We start from the raw sequence: 19,624 nt of genomic DNA on the forward strand, positions 1-19,624 counted from the left end.
TCGCGTTGTAGGTCTTGCACTATAGGTACGTGGCTACTGGTTGAGCAGCATCAGCATCGTGTTTGACCAACAACAGAATGGTGCGATTGAAAATGCCTACGCAGAACAGAGGCAGCCCAAGACGACGACGACGACGACGATTGCAGCGATATGGACCGATCGAGAGGCCCGGCTGTGTTGTGTAGGACCAGTGCGCGATGGCATGCTTGGTATGGTGGAATTCCAATGTCACATAATTTTGCTCTCGTTCAATGGTCGCCATTTCTGTTCCAGTACGCGGTTTCGTTTGCTGGTCGAGTTTTCTCGCTAAACAATTTCGAGTTCAGTGACGGAAATGAAGCTCGCTCGGTGAGGTGAAAGGAACGGTCTCGGTTGGCTTGAACGATGCTGAATCAAGTTTTATGGTGTTATGATGCCATAAATGGGCACATTTGGTCAATGAATGCAATGCATCTTGAACTACATTTCAAAAGTCTTTTGCTTGCACAAGGATCTGTTGAGGTTTCAAATGCCATTGTCGGCAAACGCTCAAACAGTTCCAAAAATTTTCATCACTTCCATGTTGTTTGAAACAGATGACACTCTACCACCATTTGAGTGCATGCCTTTCAACCAACGAACGGGAGCTTTCGGTTGAAACTTGTCATTGCCATAAATATCTGTTCAACACTCGACAAACTGACCAGGAAAAAAATATGACGAATGGCATGTTTTAACCGAGGCACCGGTTACCGGTTCACCGCCTGTCTTAGATGACCATTAATCAGCCAATTTCGACAGCTCTTTTCACGCGACTTGAGCACACTGACTGTGTGCCCTGGCCGAGCAGCACCACAAGAGGTTCAAACCGCAAAAAGGTCGAGAGGGAGAGCGTTGAAGAAATATTTCAGCGATCACTCAGCAAAATTTACTATCTACAACCCGCCCTTTCTGCCCCTAGCTCCCCTTGACCACCCGAACGAGTAGTATTGACCGGGCTGCCATTATTGGTGCTTGACATAGGAGCCATGCGATCCCAAACGTGTGGCACTCTCCTCGCTTCGCCAGTTCCAATCAGTTATGGAAATAAGCTATGAGTAAGCATGTGCGGCATTTTTTCGCTCCCAAATATAAATACCCACATCTCCAGTACTTTATTGTCTAGGGCTTTTCACTACTCACCGTCAACGACCACCAACGGGTAGGTACCTACCAACGATCAACCAACCGACCGACCGACCGACCGACAATGCACGCTGTTAACAATTTGAATTTATTGGCACTTTTACAGCAGCAACTGATTTGGCGAGCGAGGAGCGGCGAGCAAGCGGAAAATCTGGTCACATTCCACGGCCAATGGGGGAGTGAAACAAGCCGAGCTGTCTCAACCCGATCGAAGCCACCCAGTCAATCGTCCGCAGCCAAGAGCTAAGTGTGGCACCATGGGATGAGAGCGGAATGTTATTCTGAGTAATGATATTTAATTAATCGGGTGAGTATGAGGCTAGGTTAGGGTTTGCATTATTAGGGAGGCTTTCAGCCTGAGGCGGGTTCGCCTCCGCGGGTAAGTATAATGATTGCTATACTTATTTTTAGATAAATGGATATCTTAAAAGACCTTACATTCAGTTCTAACGTCGCAATTCCAAGGCAAATATGGTAAATATCACACAAGTCAATTTGGATGAAATTGTGTAACGACTTTACCTCTCAAAACCTACAACGTATGATACTGAAAAATGTTAAAACTATCATTATGCCATCATTTCTGTACAGATTTTTTATCTATCCATCTATAGAAAAATGCCAACTCCTCAAGTTTTAATGACCTTCAAAGAATTTTGAAAAAAGAAAATCTTTTTATTCTGAAAATATTTTAAAATTAATTGGGTTTGTTTTTTGACGTTTGAGATTAAATAACATGAATCTTCATCATTGTTTACACATGCGCATGAGAAGCTGATTGTGGTGCTCTTAAAGATGAGAAATGGAATTAAGAACTATCAGAAAATATGCTTTTCATAGAGCTTCGCTTGACGTATCAGTATTTGCATTGGCTTAGCAAGATTTTTCCATGATGGGGTGCATACACGAAGTTGAGCTTTGTAGAATTGGAAAACGTAGCTTGAACCACTGGCGTGCACAGGGTGGGGCAATTACCCCACCTTTTATAAATAAGATTTTTATTTCCACATTTTCAAAGTTATAATAAACATTATCTAGATTTCTTGATAATTTGATTTGAAGGTAAAATTGAAACCATTTTATTGCGTCAATTTCTTTGGGATGGTGCCTGAAAATTGCACCACAAAGGTGCATGAAGGGACAAACTTCAATGAAATTTTTTTGGTCAAAAAATTGCACCACATTGGTGAATACAAAAAAAATCTGGTGTAATTTTTTTTTTTCAAGGTTGTTCATGGAGGGTTAAAAGAAAAGGGTAAATTTAAGGTTAAAAAAATTCACCTTCGTGGTGGTAAATCGAAGAAAAAGCATTTTATTGAATATTTCTGATGTAACAATATCATCAAGGTTGTGCATGGAGGGACTAAAATTGAATCGCGCTAAAAATTTGGAGGTGCACATTTAACTGAAAATTTCTGGTGGAAAGTTCGCAACACTGTGGTGAATGTAAAAGCAAGGTTTATTATGAAGTAATGAAATTGGGTTGTTAGCGGAATGCTTAACTAAAACAGCAAAAAAAGGTTATCTTCCATTTAATTCCACTTAATTAATTTTGGTATCCATGACAGATACGTATTTCGACTACAATGTGCAGTCTTCATCAGTGTCATTCCCACTAAAGAACTTATCAAAATCTAGCCCCCTTATACAACGTTTTGGTGAATGTACATAAAAATTAAACATGATTTCCGAGAAGAACGTAAAGGGTATTGAATTCTGAGGACAATTCCAAAAGAAAAGATTTCTGGGGATGATAGTTCCAAGTGTACTGAGAAGAAAAAAAAAATTCTAAAATATTCCGAGAAGAACCCCAAAGACATTAGTGCATCCTGCGGATAGTTCCAAAATAATTTCGAAAAGAATACCGAGAAAATCAAATTTTGAGTGAAATTCCAAAGGGATTTAAAAAAAAATTTCAAGCGAATTCCGAGGATAATTTCAAGCTCATTTTGGAAAAAAAAATACTGAAACTCTAAAAGAATTTGAGTTCCAAGGTGTTCTGAGAAAAAATCATGAAGAGATCTAAGCATAATTCCAGTGGACTTCTGAGAAGAATATCAAAAGAGCTCTTAGGAGAGTTCTAAAAAAATCTGCGAAGCACGTCAAGGATATTGAATTCTGAGGACAGTTCCAAGGATTTCTGGGGAGTATTCCAAGAAAACTCTACGAATAATTTCTAGTGAATCCTACAGATAGTTCCAACATAATTCCGAAAAGAATACCGAGAAAATTAAATTTTGAGTGAAATTCTAAAGGGATTTTGAGAAAATAACCGATACCGATAATTTCTAGCTCATTCCGAGAATAATTTCTGGATAATACTGAGGAAATTCTTCTGAAACTCCAAGGGAATTATAGTTCCACGGTGTTCTGAGTAAAACCAAGAAGAGTTCTAAAAATAATTCCAGATAACTTCTGAGAAGAATTAAAAAAAAAGCTCATAGAGTTCTAAAAATTTCGAAAAGAACCTCAAGGAATTCTGAGGATGGACTTTTTTGCAACTGTACAAAGTCTAAAGACAGCTTTTGGATTCCTTAATTGAAAAATGGGTATTAGTTTGCCATTGAACTTTGGTCTATTGTTGTGTTACTAAAAATTCGTCTAAGAATCTTCTCTGAAAATTTAAAGTCATTTGTTACCGTGGTTAAAAAGTTACAGCTGTTTATGTGCGTTGCAATAAATTCGGGTTTGGCCTTTATATTATCTTTAAAACATGTTTAATGTTCGGCATTATTTTATCTCACCCCGACTGGCGGTACTTCGGGACAGGGTTGACATGCTCAATTTTTCGCACAAGTCGTCATTCCGTTAATAAATAGTTTTGTTCGCGTTTGTTCCAGTCGTTACATATTTGTTAAACCTCTTTAATGATCGTATTAGCCTTGGTATTTAGGTCAAAATTTGAAAATAAATAGAACTACAATTTTCGCTAAAAATGACCAAGTTCAACGTACTCGCAACGGTAATAGTAAAGTGTGTAACTGCAACAGCATATAAGGGCTTACAAAACGTTGAAATAGTCAAAATATACAAAAACGTACTGCACAAAATTTCAGAAAGGTAACTGCATAAAAGATGATACCAGTACCTTGAAGAATATATTTTCTTTGGTTTATATTTTTAACCTGTAAAGAAGAGCATGCTGCAAAACATTATTACAACGATTCCTACAGGGTTCAGAAATTGGAAGAAAGTGACCGAGATGCTGGGTAAACACAATCGCAGTGATACCCATGTTGGTAGTATGGACGCGTGGAAGAATTTCAAAACCAGGAAGGGTATCGACGAAGAACTGGACCACCAAAAAAAGAGGTATGATTGCTGCTAGTAAGGCAAAGCGGCTACAAAATCGCTATATAATGGAACGTTTCATCGATATTATGCGCATACTTTGCAAAGGTGGCCGACCACTTCGTAAACATTCGGAAGGAGCGGAAAGTGTGCCACCCAGTTGGTGGCTAACTACGATCCTGTGCTGGAAAAACACTTGGAGGAAGGTGCCAAAAATTGCCAGTACACAAGTAACCGTATTCAAAATGACATGATTACATCGTTGCACAATGTAATGTTGCGGAACATTGCGAAATCCTTGCGAGGAAAACCAGTGGTAATCATTGCAGATGATACGAGCGAGCAGTTGGCGATTGTCATCAGGTATATTGATAATGATCGTGGGTGTGAGACAGGTGTTGAAAACAGACGCGACGACCATCTTCAATACTATTGCTGAGGTCCTGACAGCGATGCAGATTTCTTGGGAGCAGGTGTTGGCAGTATATTTTGACGGTGCCAGCCCAATGGCTGGCAGCACTGCTGGAGTACAAGCCAAGTGCAAGGACGAAAACAGCAATATACTTTTATGAAGAACTTTCAGTGTGTTGGTTTATTTTCTTTTGACAAATACGCGTATTTCGTCTACTACTTGCAGACTTCATGAGTGCCAATTACTCAACACCACTGATCAAGATTGGACTGATCAAGAGCAATATACTGTTTGTTCACTGCTATGCGCACTATTTGAACCTTGTACTTGTCGACACAGTGTGCATGCGAAAGGAGAATGCGATTCTTATTGGTCATTCATGTCGGTTTGTCGGTGCTATCACCACCATCTGAAGTAACATCAGCTGAATTCAACCACCAAGGCAACAACATTGCAGCAAATATATCATTTCGGTTAAAGCCCTACTATTGACGGATTTCACGCCAACTCATCCAGTGGTTGGCAGCACCCTCTCAGAACCTTATGGAACTTTGTGGGTGTGGAGACTTAGCAATTTTAAGCAACTTTGCGTACTTATTTTTTTCAAAATTTATCTCGCCTAACATTTGATAAGGGTCAAAGTTTTTTGTCGATTTTTTTTTCAAATCGATATAGCTTAAAAATGACAAGCCCTACAAAAAAGTGATGTATGGCGAACTTTTAGCAAATAATCTGAAATTTTATAAAAAAATTTAAATAAATCGGTTTCTACACTCTAAAAAAATATATTTAAAAATTAAAAGTCATTTTCCCAAAAATGGTACCCCTCAGATTTGCTTGATATTTTTTCTCATGAAAGGCAATATAATTACCTAACTTTTCTTCATACATCACAAAGTGGGCGCTTTTAAGGAAAAAAAGTTGTTCGAACAACAACTTTTTCATGTTAATTTTTTTTAGCGTGTTTCACTCAAAGTCGAATAGTAATACGCGCACAACCTTATTAAAATTCGATTAAACTTTATGGGTATACTTTTCGATAATCTGGGCGAAATCTAGCCTAACATTTGAAAAGGGTACAGAGAAGTTACCTGCAAATCATCCAATAAGAGTTCAGAACAAAACGTTCTAATGAGGAACAGCCATCTCAGCATGGTTTGCACTTTCCTGTGATGGATTGTATTATAATATATGCATACACTCTATCCAACTTCTATAAAACCACCCTCAAATTGTTCCAAATCAACAGGTAAACTAAGTAAAAATCACTTAGTATGTTTTATTCATGAAAAGATTTCAATTCATGTATTTGTGATTAATTTAATTAGAAAAATAATCATTCATTTATTTTTATGTATTAGGTGTGTCCATTAGTAAGCAATATGCATATATGTTTATACCTCATCTCTCAAGTGAATACATATAATAGCGCAGGTAACTTAACGATTATTTAAGGCATGCCTAAAATAATCGTTAAGTTACCTGCTATATAGCAGTTATATAACAACGCAGGTATGAGAGATATGAGAGATATAAGGTATAAACTTAAAGCACCGCAGTCTGTTTCTACCGACATAATCTAATATTTAAGTTTGGTGATATCACAACAATGCTCATAGTTGCTGTAGTGCATAGTTGTTGAAAGTGTAGTGCTGCATAGTTGTTGAAACGAAAAAGTGTTTATATATACAACAATGGAAAAATCTGCTGAATTGATTATTAAAAGGGTGCAATGTAGTGCCAACATAAACAATCCCAATTGCAGCCGCAATAATTTACGTAATTTATCATCAAGTCTCATAGAGAAAATACATTCATGGGGCTTTGATCATCAATTGGATGTAACAATGCGTATTTGTGAATCGTGTCGTGGAATTTTAGTGCACAATAGGACACCTCTCCCGAAAAAGAGGCGATCGGATGGAAAAGAATCAAGCCATGCTCGGAAGTTTGAAGAGCCGCAACCATCAACAAGTCATCAGCAATCAGAACATCAGGAATTTGATGATACACTAGGTAAATAATAATAACTTTAACTGTTTCAACTGTGTGGCAACTTCAAGTCCAAGTATGGATTGGAAGCAGAATGGCACTTCTTCGCAACGTCTCATGGGAAAGGCCCATGTGACGCAATTGGAGGAACTCTCAAACGAAGAGCAAAGAGAGCAAGTCTTGCTCGAGATTATGGAAACACAATCACAACTCCACAAGAACTGTATGACTGGGCAGTTAAACAAACAGATACAAGCATAACAAAATTGAACTTCTGCTTCATATCAAATGATCAATACACAAAGATGTCCGATGAACTCAAGGAGCTGTTCAGTCATGTAAAAACTATACCTGGTACACAAAAATTTCATTGTTTTGTACCTATTTCTCAAAACATAATTTCTACTAAGCGATTTTCACATTCAAAGGAAACTCCGAAAAATTTCACTCTGTTTCCGATAGACTAATAATCAATGAAAAACTCAAATTATGTATGGAGAATTATAGGAAAATAAATTATGCACTAAACAAAAACACTAGAGTTTTCATTTATTAAAACACCATTCGAAATGCAGGAAAATCCTCTGTATTAGGCCCTTTCAAATGTTAGGCTAGATTTTTGTTTTAAGCACGCCCAGATTATCAAAAGGTCAAAATCTTTATGCTCATTAAGTTTCAACGGATTTTAATGAGGTTGTGCGCGTATTATTATTCAACTTTGAGTGAAACACGCTAAAAAAAAATTAACATGAAAAAGTTGTTGTTCGAACAACTTTTTTTCCTTAAAAGCACCCACTTTGCGATGTATGAAGAAAAGTTAGGTAATTATATTGCCTTTCATGAGAAAAAATATCAAGCAAATCTGAGGGGTACCATTTTTGGGAAAATGACTTTTAATTTTTAAATATATTTTTTTAGAGTGTAGAAACCGATTTTTTATTTTATTTAAATTTTTTTTATAAAATTTCAGATTATTTGCTAAAAGTTCGCCATACATCACTTTTTTGTAGGGCTTGTCATTTTTAAGCTATATCGATTTGAAAAAAAAATCGACAAAAAACTTTGACCCTTATCAAATGTTAGGCGCGATAAATTTTGAAAAAAATAAGTACTCAAAGTTGCTTAAAATTGCTAAGTCTCCACACCCACAAAGTTTCATAGGGTTCTGAGAGGGTGCTGCCAACTCCGAAGACGAGTTGGCGTGAAATCCGTCTATTGCAACCATTTGACGAACTGATCATCATCGACATTGTCATTGCAGTTGCCCCCCCTTCACAAGATTCCTGTGCACGCTAGTGGCTTGAACTAGAATTTTACGAACTGTTTATTAGGCAATACATGATCGATCGAAGTAAGCCGCGCCACTGAATTGACGTATTTTTGTTTTGCTGCGTGATTTACTTTTGTGTACAATTAAATTCAAATTTGAAATAATTAATATTGGGAAGCGGAATTGAAAAAAATAAATAGTGAAATTAAAAGTGAATTTCGTGACGGAGACCACTCAGCTCCTTTCAGTTGCTGATGAATAGTGGAGTTGCGGAAGACAGCAGTTTGTTCCAACCAGCGCTGACGCACAGCTAAGTTACATAAAAAACAATCATTTGTCAAAAGGACGTAAGTTGCAAAAATAGACAAGTAGATGTTTTGCTTCGAACCAATTATAAAATACGTGCTTTTCCTACGAGACAATGCAAAACAAGGTTTGAAATTTTAATGAATTATGGCAAATATATTTAATGGACGCTCTATGTGGTCTTCTTTCATCGTTTTTATTGTTTTGATACACCCTTTTATTGTCATCATGACTTAACTGTCAACATTTGATGATAACACAAAAACTGGAGATACGCGCATAGTAAAACGTCATATGTGAAAAAAATCAACAATTTTCAATCATCAGATGCGTGAAGTTGTTTCTAAGTAGATTCATAAGATTCAGCTACTGCTGTAAACTATGTAAAAAACGTAAAATTTGAACATGTTTTTTTAGATGCAGCCACTCAGCTTGATGAGTCACACCATATTGCTTCTGCACATATTCCCAGCGCAAGCATCCTAAATTATTTCCGAGTTACCGACGTATCTTCACTACAAAACAAAAACTGGTGTAACTGATCCAACGCATGTTAAAACCGATCTGTCAAATCAACGAATCATGCAGGGTGTATGTAAAAATCAAGATGCCATACCGACGAATCAATCAAGATGTATGTGAATAGCAAACAAGGAAAAGGTGTATCATTTTGTTTTATCAAAAGTCTTGTCCGTGTTTTCGAAAACTCAACATTTTTCATAATTCTCTTAAACGTCATCCTTTTATGCAACCAATAGCAGAAACAGATTTAAAAATCACTTTTAAATAGGATTGAACAATCTCAAATACGCGTCAAACAAGAATTGCATAACTGCTTGATTGAAAACTACAATACATAATCGGTGGTTTATTAGCATCAATAATGTATTAAGGCGGGGCTGATCGTGTGTAAAAATAGCTTTCCTCGTTCTCCAAGTTGAATGTCCATCAACATTTTTTTTTATGCTGCCCGGAGTTTAAAGAGTTTTTTTTAAAATGACTACAAATCTCCCATCCAGCATTCTCAACGAATAGTTCTCGAAGTTCCGATGGCTTCTGGGGTCCCAATAGTATGCCTAATAGTATCTAGAATTATCTTTAAGCCCTTAGTCAATCTGGAGGGTTCTAGGGCATAACATGATGTTTATTTCTCGCAGTCAAGGTTTCTTTGATTCGCGTCACTATAAATCATACTTTTTACTTTAATTTTTGTTTTAATCAGGGATGTCGATGTATCTAGAAAAAAACATCTTCAACGAGATCGATGAAATGTCTTCTGCTTTGAACATTTGCGTTTGGGGGAAGGTTTTCACTATTTCAGATTTAGTTGATTTAAGAGATAATCATTTGATTTAAGTTAAGAGATTATCATTCGATTTCGTGAAAGTTTGGGGAGCTTCGTAAAAGGACAGGGAACATTGTAGTTCTTCAAGGATTTTCAGGTAACTGCGTAGAAGTTCTGGAAACTTTATTCTTCTTTCTGCAGCAAATGTTATAGTAGTTCAGCTTACTTTATAATAGTTTAGCAAGCATTGAAAAAGTTCAAAGACTGCATAGAGTGCCAAAAATTAATAAGTTTAATAAATCTTCAGTAAATTTAGTAGAACTTTATGAAATATTAAATAAATTTTGCAAACTTTATATAAAATAAACAAATTTGTAGAAATTTGGGGATGGTCAGGGTTTTATATTTGTATTTTTTATATTATATTTTCCATTGAACTTCGTAAAACTTCAGGGACATAGCAAATGTTCAGAGTATATCGTAGAGACTCTTTAAATTGTATTGAATTTCGGGGAAACTGGTTGAAGTTCAGGGATTTTTATTTATCTTCATTGGGTTTCGTAAAACTTCAGGGACTTAGTAAATTTATTGATTTCCCAATGAAAGAGACTTTCAGTCGTGGGCTGGTTCGTCTCTGCGGGACATAGTAAATGTTCGGAGGATACCATAAAAACTCAATAAATTTAAAAGAAATTCGGGAAACTCTGTAGAACGGCTATGAGATTCAGGGATCTTTGTTATAAATCAGGGAAAATTCGTAGAAGTGGGAACTTTGCACATGTTTGGAGAACTGCTTTGAAGTGAAGGGAATTTTGTGTTATTTCAGGAAACTTCATAAAAGTTCCGAGAACTTCTTTTGACTTCAGGGCACTTCATTAAAGTTCAATTGACTAGATTTTTTCAGGAAATTCCGTAGAAATTCAAGAAACAAGAGTTTTTCAGAAAACGACTAAATTCTGAAAAAAAAAAATAATCTTGTGGCTTCGTAGAAGTGAAGTGAACTTCAAAGTCGTCCAGCGAGTTTAGTAGAAATCAAGCGAGTGTAGTTGCAATTTAAGGAGCATGATAAATCTTCATAGAAGTTTATGGAAAGTACAGCAAATGTTAAAGGAGCTCAACTTACTTTGTTAAAGCTCAGCAAACTTCGTAAAAGTTCAACGAACTTTGTAGAGTGCCGTTAATTTTGGGTAAATTTTGTAGAAATTAAGAGATCTTTGTTGCGCTTCATCAAATTTTGAAGAAATTTAGCGAACTTTATATAAATTCAGTTAATTTGAAGAAATTTGGGGAAATTCGTTGAATTTCAATAATTATTATTTAACTTCATTGAACTTCGTAAAACTTCAAAGACTTAGTAAATGCTAAGAAAAACCCAAAGAAACTATTTCCATTTAATAGAAATTCGGGGAACTTCGCAGAGCTTCAGAATATTGAAGGGAAATTTCAGAAATTCAGGGATCCTTTTTATAAAACGGGAAACCGTCACGGAAGTTGGACCTTTGTACATGTTTGAAGAAATTTGTTGCAATTATGGGAACATTGTGTTAAAATTTCCTGGAGCTTGTTTTGACTTCAGGGCACTTAGTTATAGCTCAACTGTCTAGAAAATTTTCAGGGAATCCCGTAGAAGATCAGGAAACTTTGTAGAACTTCTTAGAAAATTATCGAATTTATTAAAAGTTCATGTAGTTTCGTACAAGTGAAGCGAACTTCAAAGTAGTACAGCGAACTTAGTTGAAGTTAAGAGGATTAAGTAGCGATTCGAGGAGCTTGATAAATCTTCATAGAAGTTAAAGGAATCCGTAGATATTCAGAGGAAGCTTAGCGAACTTCGTGAATGTTTAGGGAATATAGCCCAGCAACCTTCTGAGAATTTCGTGCTCTTCGTATCATTTTAGGGAACATCGTAGCAGCTTTTTAGAAAACTTATTTCAAATATGATTAATGAACATCCTTGAACTTTGTTTCAACCCGTTGTTCCGAAAATTGCGTTAAAAAAAAGGTTCAGGTTCTTCCCTGAAGTTTGGAAAAGGTCATGGATGTTCTGAGATCTTGTTAAAAATTAGAAAGCTTGGATAATCATAATTATGGACCTTGGGAGAAGTCCAGGGAAGTAAAAGTTGAAACTTGTTTCTACAAACATAGCGAACTTTGTAGATGATAAGGGAACATTTGATGAGCTATAGGTAATTCGTACAAGTTCAGCAGACTAGGTAGACATTGAGTTGTACCTATGATTAAATCTTAGAAGTTCAAGGAGCTTCAAAGAAGTTAACTGACCTTCCCAGGAGTTTGCAATACTTGCCACCAGTTCAGGAAATTTTATAGAGGCTCAGGGAGCTTCGGATAATCTCAATGGATTGTAAAAAAATTTCAGAAGGTTGAGTTGATAGAATTGGTTTTTAACTTCATGAAACTTTGTGGAAGTACATGAAATTTCGCAGAATTCCAGGAAACTTAACTGAATTTAAGATATATATTTACGCACTGAAGTCGGTTAAAATTTGCACGGTTTTTGAACAGATGATGAAGTCAGTAACTATTAAAATGATTGTTGAAATTAATATAATCAACCAATTTAATTTTTATCATAAAATGGGGTTATCTGAACAAATTTTTTTATTTTTAGTTTTTCAATGATTTTGAAACTTTTAACGAACAGTTCCGTTGTTAAACATTATCGATCAACGGAAGTCTGGATTATTGTGCACGGATTTTCAATAAAATCTTTTGTATATTTTTCAATACTTTAAGTTGATCAACTAATATCCTGAAGATCTGCAACCGTTCAATAATTCAAATCTTGTCTCTTAGATATTCTTCCAAGGTTCATATTTGACTGATTTACAGCGTATCATACATTTAAAGAAAGTGCTCTGTTTCATTTTTAAATACTTCAGGCTGATTAATATGAAGATCTGAAGATCTTCAACTATTCAATAATTAAAATGGCGTCTTTCAGATATTCTCCAAAGAAGGCAGATTGACCAAAAATTTAAATTATCTCCAGGTGACCGACAGTTTTCATAAAGTCTGCATATTTTTTCAAGACTTCAGTTTGATTAAGTATTGTTGGGAAGATCTTCAAGTGTTCAAAAATTCAAACGTTGTCCATTAGTTATTGTTCAAACTGGATTTTCGATCAGGAATTGTTCAAAGATTTCCTGCTAAACGAAGATTTCACTTTCAGCACTCTCAGATATTTAGTAATTTTTACCGAAGTACAAGCCATAGACACTTTTGGAGTTCCAGCAATTTTTAAAACTCTCGAGGCTACATGGAATTTCGGTACTCTCAAAGAAATACTTCAATATCCCCGGGAGCTTTTCAATTTCCGCAAACGCTTAGAACTCAAAAGAACTCCAATAAATTCTTGAGCTTCATGAATACAAGAACGATAGAAGATCAGAAACATTAAAAACTGCTAGAACTCAAGGATGCAGCTCTACCAAACCAAAGCACTCTTCTAATGTACTGTAAGTGCTAAAACCATTAATTGTCAGTTCCTGTTTTCTGTCAGCCATGGGAAGATATTTCTAGAACAATATAAAAAATAGACCAAACGGCAAATCGTAAACAATGGCTTTGAACGCAAATTTCTCTTATATCGAAGTACAACCACGCAAACTTAAAGTGCCATCAGTAGTGACAATCTGTGCTTTCAAATACTGGTTTGATTTAAATGAGGCTTGATTCTAGAAAAAATATGGTCAGGATTTCAAAAGTTGACCATGAGGATTATTTTAATATTTGCAGTCTTCTAAAGTCAACATTTATTTGATTGTCTGATCAAACTTGATTTCTAGATAGAGCTGGAATTAGGGCGTAACAGCTTTTGTAAACAATGACTTCTATCGATGATTTTTAGAAAGTTAAGGCTTGCTGACGCAAATCAAGAACACCATCGGGTAGGGGAAGACTTCCCCTACCCGATGGTTATGTTTGTTTGCGTGGGTGTGCCTTGAGTTCTTAGAAATCATCGATGGAAGTCATTGTTTACAAAGGCTGTTACGCCCTAATTCCAGCTCTATCTAGATTTAAACTTGAATGAAATGTCTTCAAAAGATCTGCATTGCAAAAATTTGTTTCCCAATGATTCAAATGTGTTTATAACAGCGTTTCTCAATATAACTCGCAACCAATTTTGACAACTTGGTCAGAATCAGTAGCATTAAAAGTTTTCACATGCTTATTAAAATCCTTTAACGAAATCTAATTCCTCTAAATATATTGGTGCTTTTTAAATCGTTTAGGAATTGCAATGCCATTTTATGATTAATAGATTACATATTTTGGCGTTTTCTTGGCTGTTGTGTCATTTAATTTCAGGTCATTCCGCACACCAATCTTGGGTCAACATTTTTCTCACTGTGCCGCAAGTGTGGCGATTGTGCCGGTCACAGAACAGCTGCGATTTGTAAAATCCGAATATTATGGTATATTTGGCAACCCGGCATTTTAAACAGTTTGAATGTTTTGGTTTGCAATCGCAAGGATAACATAGGTCTAGCGACAACCAAGGAGGGATGCTGGCGAGATGGACCGTGAGCGGTCTCAGCCGTCCAACAGGACGCAACAAAGAAAAAAAGCCGGAGAGCAACCGGAAGTGTCCCCGCATGGAAAACCGTTGGATGCAATAGTTGAAAGGCCCCGAATATGTCCAATATCGTGCTTGATAAGGATTCCTTCTACCAACGAATAAAACGCTTCTACGCAACTGGAAGGAACCCGAGTTTTCCCATGATGATTCACTGCAGAAGGTGGATTGCATTCTGACGGAGGTTTTTTTGACGAGGAAACTACAGCAAATCCATCTCGCTGCAGACCTGGCAGCCTTCGTCAAGGACAAGAGCTTCGACACGGTGGACATCAGTGTCCCAATCGGGTACAGCATGTGCTCCAAGGAGCACTCCGAGGTTATCACCACCATGAAAGTGTGCCTGGTGACGGTAGATGTATTCAACAAGTACCTCGAGGATCACATTATGGTGATTATCGATGCTGATAAGAAAGTAAAACATGCCAAACTGTCGGAGGGTGTCGAGCAGGCTCTGACAGACAACAGGTACGTCTCCGATGTGGATACCAACTAGTTGGACATGTGCTATCCGGCGATTATCCAGTCGGGTGGCAAATACAGTTTGAAGTTCAGGGCATTCAGTGACTAGAACTATCTGCACTTCGGATGGATCATCTGTGCTCTGCGTTACAAGTTCTATTGCTCTAATGACGTCCGAACGTTGCTGGTCAATCCGACAAAAACACTTTTCTGCTGAATCTGGAAGAGGAACTGCTGAAGGTGATGATTACGGGCAAGAAGCTTTCGGAGGTTTCCGGTTTTGGAATGGATTATGCTAAGAAGGAGGATTCCAAGCTAAGATACTTGGTTTTGCAATCGGTTTGGAGCTCCGGGAGAATTTGATCGTAGTACCTCAACCAGTGAAATTCAGTTAAAAAATTGTAAGTTTATTACGTTGAGTGGAAGAAATAAAAATTCAGTGTGATTGTGCCGTGAAAAGTAGTTCGGTATTGTTCAGGTGAGTTTGGTTTGGTAGATAGCCAATTAACCGATTTCTGGTGAATTTCTGCTGAAAAGTAGGGCCCAAGGCCACATCCTGCCACATACAATTTTCTTGATTAGCCAGTATTCTTCTCCTTTGAGTTTTTGCATGATCCAATTCATCCAAATTGTTCTTGCATTCCGGTTCATAGTACACTACATTTGCGTATTTAGTAGCTGAAATACTTGTGACCGGCATCGATAGCAATCGACAGCCCTCGGAAGTCCACATTTCGAATTTAAATATGAACCGAGAATCGAACTGCTGGTGTGAGTTCCTCAAGTATATTTGATTAGAGTATGTTTCTGAAATACACAGTCAAACAGCACGTAATGTTGTGAACAACTTCAATGACAACTGTCCAGCAGTGCTCCCATTGTATTTAATGAACAATCCAATGCCTACAAGATTGTGCCAAAGCTGTGCCGAATCTACTTTCGTCACACTGTGCTGAGTGGCTTACCCCTTGATTTGAGCAATATGGAGGAAAAATGTCTAATTTTGTATCAGTCTAATTATTAGACTCTAATACATAAGCTTGTAGGTATGCGCGGAACACTAAACTTGATTGGTGAAAATCGAGTAATTTTTAAATATTTGGCATGCTAACCAGTGCTTAGATTTGTCATTGTCATTAACAGACTTTCATACGATATTGTCAAAATTGTTTTTCACTGATAGATTTGATCCTAAAAAAAAACATATTCGAAATCTCGTTCATTTTTTCGTAAATGACAAAGCTTCACCTGGTATCGAAAAGTGTAATTTCGTGCATTCTGTAGAGCAATTGGTATGGTTTGCCTTGACGATGACTGTTAGTTAAAATGAGTGACCAAATCAGAATTGTGAATATCACCAAGATTTTGCAGAACTCATGCTAACGAACAGTTTCGTTCGGTTTCCCATACATTTTTGCATACAAACTTTAAAGTGTAAATATACTCTATCCTTCACAGCTAAAAAAAAGTAGTGTAAATTTCCGTTACCATGATGCACATAAATGGAGCGTCATAAATCATACAAATTTACATTATAAATCGTGTAAATTTATGAGACATGTCATGCAATATTCCATATATTGTATGCAACTTTCTACCTTTGTTTGCAACATTTCTTGCAAGCTGCTAGTTTACGTGAAAAGGAAGTTTACATGCATGAATGTTTGCATGCATGGATGTTTACATCACCAGAAAAATTCAGATTTTTTTAGTGTGTTACATGTCATGTCTAGCCCAAGTAACAATTCTGGATTAATCGTGGTTTTGAAGAGGTTTATACGGCACTCGATGACCGTAATAAACCTGGTTCCTTGAGAAGGCTTTATAAGAGGTTTCAGGTAAATGGATTTGTTGATCTTGAGGTTAAGATTTTTGGTATCATTCATAGTTTTCTCCGGAATTGTATCATTAATGGCTCTAGTGTTCAGGTGAATTAATTCTACATAAAAGATTTATATCACGCTATCATGGCTACTAGAGTGATGCAAAATTTGAAATTTTCGCTCCACAATACATAAACAATTCCAAATCGGATCCTGACTAACCTCTCAAAATTTGAACCCATTTGGTGAGAAACTGAGATCGCACAAACCATTTGAAGTTTGTATGGGAATTACTATGGTTAAACCAAGATTTTTGTTCATGTCTATATAATAATTCACCATATCGGTCTGCTTCAAAAACTTTTAACTGCACTTGTAGGAAATTTTCCCAGCTACAAGCTGAAGATCACTTTTTGATTAAATGCAAGGATTGAAAGTTATCAATGGTTCAATGCGCTCATGTCTTATGATCATGCTCAATCAACTGCTCAGCAGGCAACATTGGTGTTTCTGGGGCGTTGAAAAGGACACACAAATCATGGCTACTATGTCACACTGCAAAATACAGTGTTGCCTACAGAGCAGCTGCTTGATCATGTCATAAGTTTAACAATCTCTGGAAAAATTAATAACTTTTTCCTGTCTCTTTTTACATAGAAACGATATTCAGCAAAGTTGAAGCTGAGAAAATTTTCTACAAGAATAGTAATTGAAGCTCAATATGCAAAAAGACTAGAAGGGAATGAACAAAAAGTTGAGATTTTCCATAGTAATTTAGATGCAAACTTCAAATGGCTTGTGCGAAGTCTGTTTCTAACCGAATGAGTTGTAATTTTGGGAGCCTAATCAGGACCCAATTTGAAACCATTTAAGCACTGTGGAGCGAAAAAGTAAAATTTTGCATCAGTCTAATGGCTACATACACAAATTCTTTTTACTTTACGGAATTTTTAGCAGTGGCTCGTCAAACAAGAATTACCAGAATATTGTCAAAAGCTTCTGCTTCAGACCACTAGTAGCTCATTAGAACCTGCGTCCAGATTTAATTTTAACCTGGTTTTATGATTTTTATATTTCATGCATAAGTTGTGCCTGCATGCTCTCTAAATTATGAATCCATCGCATGAATTATGCACTCAGACTTCAATTGCATTGATAAATCCGGTCTAAGTTATTGAACAAATAACCATCGATAATTGTATGGATCTAATTCTACTTTGTATCACTAAATGTCTGTAATACGATAAATGCTTTCCTGAGCCCAAATGCTACATATATTATGGCATAAAGCTTCGTGCAAAAATGGTAAACATGAGTTGCTGCCCCAACACCCAATGGTTTGTCAGCCAAAACAAAAGCCAGCTCATTCCTGTGCATATACCCAACTAGCAAACATTCACACGCCGAAAATTTTGCCCTGAATTCAGATACTAGCCGTCACCATATTATCTTCAAACTAGGCTAGGCCACAACTCGAAGCTCATTGGTATGCGCCGTGATCGATATGATTTGCGCCGATTTGGCTTCTCGCGAGTAGGTAAGTACGCGCGCGCCCGTCAAAGCCAAAACCGAGCTGCTGCTGTGGTGCTGCCCTGCCTGCCCGAGAGAGGGGGCAACTTTTGGGTCACCCGCTTGTGGAATGCCGTATTATGAAACTATCAGCGACATGAAATTCCTCAACCCGTACTAGCATGGGCCGTAGTTGTGTATAGGTTGCTCTCAAGTTTCTCTCGTTCGTTCTCCCTCTCACCTGAGGAGAAAACGAGTAAGGAAAAACCACACGATCAAAGCCACAAACGAAACACACACCAGACCACACTGCTCAAGGGGTTGAACCAATACCACACCGGTGGCAGTCGATGGTCGTCGACGGTAAGCTCAGCTATTGAGTCAATCGACGACGAAAGGGTTATGATTGATTTAAATGTGTTTTCCTTAGATCGCAGGGCCCAGAGTTCAAAAAACTGACTTTCTACGGCTAGAGGTTGGGCCTTGTTTCGACCCCTAGGCGAGGTTTGAAATGTGACCTCCTCGGCAAGCCAGGCGCGCGCCGAAGCTCTTAGTCAATCAAAGTATACTACGAGAGGTACAGGGTGATTCACAAAACAAATATTGTGCGAATTTGACATAATTATTATTTCTGTTTTGAGTTGACTTACCATTGATGCTGGATAATCGTAAGTGCCTCGAATGGAAAACAAATGTATTTGATGGGTAAATCCAGTGGTTTAGTACGCAGGTCCTCTCGATGTTTTGATGAGCAGGAATTGTATTTCAAAAGAACCGGCTAGACGATAACTAAGAAGTTTGCACACTTGACGAGTTACGATGTTACGTTTTGTTATTGGTGATGGTTTGAATCCGGTCACACTTTCGGTATTTAGTTAGCAGATATCTTAGTACATTCGCACAAAATTTGGAATTATGTTACGTGCTTTAATCTTCCTCATTTTTTTTTTAATTCGCTTCTGGTCAATTTCTCATTGGTAGCATTTTTCCCTTCCCTTGAGGCAAGTTACATATATTGGACCATTTTTTTACCACTCTACTCTTTCTCTTGCCTCACACGCTTTTATTTTCGATGTTGTTGTTGGTTTAAACATTCATTCGAATTAGGGTCACTTTTAACATTTTTATTATAATGCATTCATAAGAAATTTCTTTATCTTTTTATTTTCCTCTGCTGCTGTTGCTCGGTACAGTATACATATACACACACTCACAGTAAAATTTATGATTCGAAAACAAATATGTAAATTTTTTCCTTCGCTGCTTCAAAAAACTATAAATATTTATATCTGCATATTGTTATATATTTCACACTTATCGATGGAGATTGGTGCGATTCGATTGGAATGTTTGGAAATTTCACTCACTCTACCTTGAGGGGCTACTAACTAGGCTCGTTTGTGGGATGATCGTCGCGTCTCGATCGTGTTGCAGTCGAACGAAAGTTTCACCAAAACGACTATCACGATTCAATCAGAGCACTAACTGGTCACCGATTCACACACAAAAAAAA

General features: G+C 37.0%; 1 protein-coding gene across 1 annotated transcript in view; it reads right to left on the reverse strand.

Moving 5' to 3' along the window:
- Positions 1-19,080, reverse strand: part of LOC135707225 (protein expanded-like) — a 170,783-nt gene extending 151,703 nt beyond the window's left edge. The window contains exon 1 of the mRNA XM_065228990.1: positions 18,762-19,080. The gene's annotated coding sequence lies outside the window, so the exon portion shown is untranslated. The remainder of the gene's footprint in view (positions 1-18,761) is intronic.
- Positions 19,081-19,624: the final 544 nt, after the last annotated feature.

Source organism: Ochlerotatus camptorhynchus, unplaced genomic scaffold (genome assembly GCF_037179485.1).
Source record: "Ochlerotatus camptorhynchus isolate MF236.1 unplaced genomic scaffold, CSIRO-AGI_Acam_v1.1 ptg000305l, whole genome shotgun sequence".
NCBI classification, from domain to species: domain Eukaryota; kingdom Metazoa; phylum Arthropoda; class Insecta; order Diptera; family Culicidae; genus Ochlerotatus; species Ochlerotatus camptorhynchus.